Genomic DNA, 5874 nt, shown 5'->3' with positions numbered 1-5874 from the left:
TTGCTTCCTCTGGGTCCAGGTGCTTTTAATTTGATCTGTTCTTTATAAGATTATGGAGAAAGCATCGCAGCTCTGCACTCGCGTACTCCGCTGAAGTAAAGCACCTCAGTAGATCATTGAAATTGTTGTGGCATCCTTTTGTGATTTATGTGTTCCCGCTGAGTAAGGCTAGATATAACAAAATGGAGAACCCTTAGCGAATGTTCACATTTCTTTCACAAGACCCTTTGAGATTTTAATAGCTGTAAACTAGAGCCAGGAAAAAAGATCCATTATCTGTCATCAGGGTGTACTCAGGAACGTTCCAAATTGAGAGCGCGTGCTTTCCACTCTAATGCTGTTATGGTCTTGACTGACAAATGGCCTCTCTACACAGTCCATTATCATAGTCTCCAGTGTCAATTTGAAGTTTAAAGGGCTTTTTGCTACCAACAGATCAACAAAAGATGGGTCTGTCTACATTTAAATGGCCTGTTGACTTTTAAAAGCATGTGCAGTTTCGCCATTATGGTATGGCTGTAAACAGTATAGTTTATGAACCATATAATTTGTGCCGTTTTACAGTATACATTAGCATGGCCTTAATTGCTTTTTACAGGCAATTTATTTCACATGATGTATTTTTAAGTTTCTTACTGTAGATGTAAGGCTCTTTGTCGACTGTTGTTTATGAGGCACTGAAACTGAAAATGTTTAGTTTGCATATTTATTTTTTTGTGTGTGTATTTTTATCCAGTGTGTGCAATGCTGAAATGGCCAGATGGTACGATGGGTCAAATGAACATGCGTCCAGGTTAGGCTGTGTGAAGGACCCCAGAGATGGGTGAAGCACTAAGTTTGGGGCATCCTGGGGTGGGAGAGGCATGGCGGTGGATGCTGACTGTTTTGCCAACACACCTGGCTCATACACATTGTGGTGAAGATGCAGGTTTGGTACCCTGGGTTGGAGGCCTACACACTACACAAAAACATTACACACACAACACACACACACGCTACACACACACACATTACACACACAGCACACACAACACACACACGCGCACACACACACACACACACACGTAGCCTTGAGGAGCATGGAGATAAGGTCTGTCTGTCCTCTTACAAATCTTCCATTTGGCCACAGCAGATCACAGTCAAAGGGGGTGGAATTCCCCCCAGAGTCCAGACTGTAAGTCATATAGGCGCTGTTTACAAATATTGACTTCTGATACATAATTAAAGATTAATTATCCACTGAGTTGCTTGTTATGTTTTGATAAAACATAATGTTAGCTCTCAGGGTTTCGTTTTATTTATATCAATAAAAGATGGCATATGTTATCATAGATCAGTTATTGTATAAGGGAATGCTTAAGTGAAAAGAATATGATAGGATAGGATTAGGGACTCAATGAAGCTAACTTCCTGCTTTATTACTTACTGTATCTGAGCTCTTCAGTAGTCCAGTGAAAACTATCTGAGGTCAAAGGTCAATGGCATCATGACTGAGATCTACTGCGATGAGTGAGAGAGTGTGATTATGTGGTGGCATTGTCACACTTGGACCTACTGTCAGCCCACTAATATGTTGGCAAGTTGTAATTAGGTCCCAGAATGCCACAGTGATGTGCATATGGCGGCTGGCATGTTGTTGAAATGACTCTTGAAACCGTTGCACTAGCTGGAATGCCCTTACCGTTATGCATCACCATGACTACAGAGGCCTGTTATAGCCATGTGCCTTCTGCCGTCACATTGTCATGGTCTTTCGAATTTCTCTGTTCTTTACTTACCTAAGTTAACCAGGAAGTCAAACTGTTGTTCATCATTAGCTAGTGTAGCTGGTATGAAGCTAAGTAACCCAAACCAAGGGCAAGAGCCACTTTAGGGGGATAGATGGTGCCTATTTGCTTATGAAAAGCTCTAAGCAAGTCTTTGCAGGCCACAGGGTATTCTTGGTCAGCTTTTTTAGATAACAGAAATGGCTGGGTGAGTGGCTTAGCAGGATTGGTCACTCTCCGTTGTTTGGGACAGAATGTGGAGAGGTATTGGGCTGATTAAACTACTTGAATACCCAAGTGTAAATGAAGGAATATGGCTCTTTTGATGTCCTCCTGTCTGCCTGTATGCCATACATGTGCACTGAGCTGTGTGAGGCCTTTTTGAAAGGGGCTGACTCTGACTCATGCTCATTTTTCAGTTTTTGAGCACAGTCTTGATTCTTAATTATGCAGTACCAGGCCAGCCTTCAGTTTCTCTTGCAAATTACCCAAGTTAAGTTGACGGGCTTATGAATAAAACTTTTTGCCTTATGTGTGTATGTATGCGTCCATGCACGTCCGTGCGTTTGAGTGTGGTGTTGGTAGTGACAAAATTAGGGGTCAACAGAGGCGAAGATATTAGCTTTGTTTTATTTCAGTTAGCCTAATAGCTGGTTTGATTTGCATTGAGAGATAATTTTATGGAAAGTACCCCATGCCAATCTCTAGGTATGGCGAAGGGTATGTGATGTGGGGCTATTTTAATTCCAAAGGCCAAGGGAATTTAATCAGGATCCATAATATCCTGGATCCATGAAATAACTGGCCTGTATGGGAATTTAACATAAGGTTGCCCATACGTATGCACCCTGTATTTTAAGGAAGAGCATTTATTTATTTATTTATTTATTTATTTATTTATTTATTTATTTACAATACATTATTCATTCACAAAGAAAATTGGTGTCCTTAAAGGTTGGATTTGTACTCATTTTTAAGATCAATTTCCAAAAGATTATATTTTATTTCTCTTTTTAGTCAAATTAGTATGGGTGCCAAAGCCTTTTTATATGACTGTATGTGCAGTGGTCTGGAAAAAGCATAATGGCATCTAAAGGTGTTACCCATGCTGGGCTCAGAGCAGGCAGCCGGACGCGGGAGGCCATACACACATACAGAAGTTTGAATGCTTTGCAAATGAATAATCTATTATTCATCTAATTAGTCTTTAAGGGCCCCTAATTTAAAATGCGGACAAAGTGCAAAGTTCTCATGCAAGAACTACAGCTATTGTTTTGCGTGTGAGAACATTGAGTGGAGTCATCAATGTTAGCGCTTAAGGTCTTGCCCATTAAATTAGATGAGTGGATTTTAGCTTGTTTTAAAAATAGGTTTAGACTTTGCACTTTGCCCATCATTCAAATTAGGGCATCATTCAAATTAGGTATTATTCAGAATGTTAAAGGTACACTATGCAAGATTTGTACCTTAATAAAACCTCTACAAAGCCAATTTGATGGTAAACAAACTTGTGATGGGGGAATCGTCACCTTGCATAACCATGGAGCATAGCCGTAGCAGGTCGCTACCGAGAAAACCAGCAATGCAACCATAAGAATTGCCGACCCGATGACTTCTCGCGAGAATCGTGAAACATTACCTTGTCACTAGATATAGCTCTTTGGAGATAGCTTTTGCCTGTTGTTAGTCATTTGCTTCTACAACAAAAGCATTTTTCATTGTGTATATAGTATAAGTATATATACTCTTTGATCCCGTAAGGGAAATTTGGTCTCTGCATTTATCCCAATCTGTGAATTAGTGAAACACACACAGCACACACACAGTGAGGTGAAGCACACACTAATCCCGGCGCAGTGAGCTGCCTGCATCAACAGCGGCGCTCGGGGAGCAGTGAAGGGTTAGGTGCCTTGCTCAAGGGCACTTCTGCTGTGCCTACTGGTCGGGGTTCGAACCGGAAGTGCTAACCAGTAGGCCACGGCTACCCCCAAGTGTACAGGGGCAACAAGCCATGAGAAGTAGGCTATTTACAATGGCAAAGTAAAATATAAATACAGTATATCACGACTAGTATACCTTTTAAGAGGCAGCTGAAAGTATTGTGTATACATGTGATTATGGTTAAAAAAAAATCCATCATCCATTCCATCAAGGCAGGTGTTCTCAAAGAATTATTAGGGATGTGCACGGATAGCGGAATAATAGGTTAACCGTTTGAGATATACTATTCGAACATTAATATCCCTATTCGCTAATTAGAATCAGAATAGTTTATCATAGCATAGACGTCATGCTACCACAATTAAGTGAGAATCTTGCAGTCACAATAAACACTGGTGTAAAAAATGTTCCCATGTCTTTGTTCTATAGTATGTGTTTGTGAGTGTAGCCTATGTGTTCTATAGTATATGTTCTATAGTATGTGTTTGTGAGTGTAGCCTATGTGTTCTGTAGTATGTGTTCGTGAGTGTAGCCTATGTGTTCTATAGTATGTGTTCTATAGTATGTGTTTGTGAGTGTAGCCTATGTGTTCTATAGTATGTGTTTGGTAGTGTAGCCTATGTGTTCTATAGTATGTGTTTGTGAGTGTAGCCTATGTGTTCTATAGTATGTGTTCTATAGTATGTGTTTGAGTGTAGCCTATGTGTTCTATAGTATGTGTTTGAGTGTAGCCTATGTGTTCTATAGTATGTGTTTGGTAGTGTAGCCTATGTGTTCTATAGTATGTGTTTGGTAGTGTAGCCTATGTGTTCTATAGTATGTGTTTGGTAATGTAGCCTATGTGTTCTATAGTATGTGTTCTATAGTATGTGTTTGGTAGTGTAGCCTATGTGTTCTATAGTATGTGTTCTATAGTATGTGTTTGGTAGTGTAGCCTATGTGTTCTATAGTATGTGTTTGGTAGTGTAGCCTATGTGTTCTATAGTATGTGTTCTATAGTATGTGTTTGGTAGTGTAGCCTATGTGTTCTATAGTATGTGTTTGGTAGTGTAGCCTATGTGTTCTATAGTATGTGTTCTATAGTATGTGTTTGTGAGTGTAGCCTATGTGTTCTATAGTATGTGTTTGGTAGTGTAGCCTATGTGTTCTATAGTATGTGTTTGGTAGTGTAGCCTATGTGTTCTATAGTATGTGTTTGTGAGTGTAGCCTATGTGTTCTATAGTATGTGTTTGTGAGTGTAGCCTATGTGTTCTATAGTATGTGTTTGGTAGTGTAGCCTATGTGTTCTATAGTATGTGTTTGGTAGTGTAGCCTATGTGTTCTATAGTATGTGTTCTATAGTATGTGTTTGGTAGTGTAGCCTATGTGTTCTATAGTATGTGTTTGGTAGTGTAGCCTACACAATGCAAAGCAATAAACAGGAAGTAAAAGAGAGACCACTGAATTCACAGTCTACAGTAATGAAGGACTGCGTTGCATTGATAGAGACTTGTTGCTAAGCACACCTTGCTGAAAAGACCAGACACTATCCACTTTGTGCTCTTGATAATGCTCCCTCAAAATAGCAAGCGAATGTTGGCAAGTGAATAACCGAATCATACTCAAATAACACTGCCACACTGTGCAACACATTTCCTGTCAGAAAAATCAAGACAAAAAAAGTGTGAATTTTATTTTCTCTGTTCTTTTTTATGTTTGTTTGTTTGTGTTTCCTCAAAGCTCTTCGAGTATTAAGTCAGTGGTGTCTCTTCACACCTGACCAGGTGCTGAAGGACTTGCTGATGGAAATTGTGTATCTTTCAGTTGACTGACACCAAAAAAGATGTTTATAAGGCGCAAACTCTTGAGAACAAGCACTCAAGACATTTTGCTAGATGGTCTATATTAAAGCCTGCCTGTGTTTTCTGTCATTTCTAGTCTTTAGATCTTAAGAGAGCATGGCCACAGCTGACAGTTTTCTGTTCACAGTATTATTTTTCGAGGCATAATAGTGTAAATAGGTTTTAGTAAATAAGCCTAATGTTTCCAGCAGATGACCTGTCTAGTTGTAGTAATAGAAGTATCGATAAGAAGTATTGTTAAAATACCCATCTAGCCTTGAGTATAGGACCCCCAACTTAAAGGAGGGGGTTGGGATGTTAAAGAATACATTTTGGCGTGATGTCA

The sequence above is a fragment of the Alosa alosa genome, chromosome 11 (genome assembly GCF_017589495.1).
Source record: "Alosa alosa isolate M-15738 ecotype Scorff River chromosome 11, AALO_Geno_1.1, whole genome shotgun sequence".
Classification (NCBI taxonomy): domain Eukaryota; kingdom Metazoa; phylum Chordata; class Actinopteri; order Clupeiformes; family Clupeidae; genus Alosa; species Alosa alosa.
Note: the sequence above shows the minus strand (reverse complement) of the source record.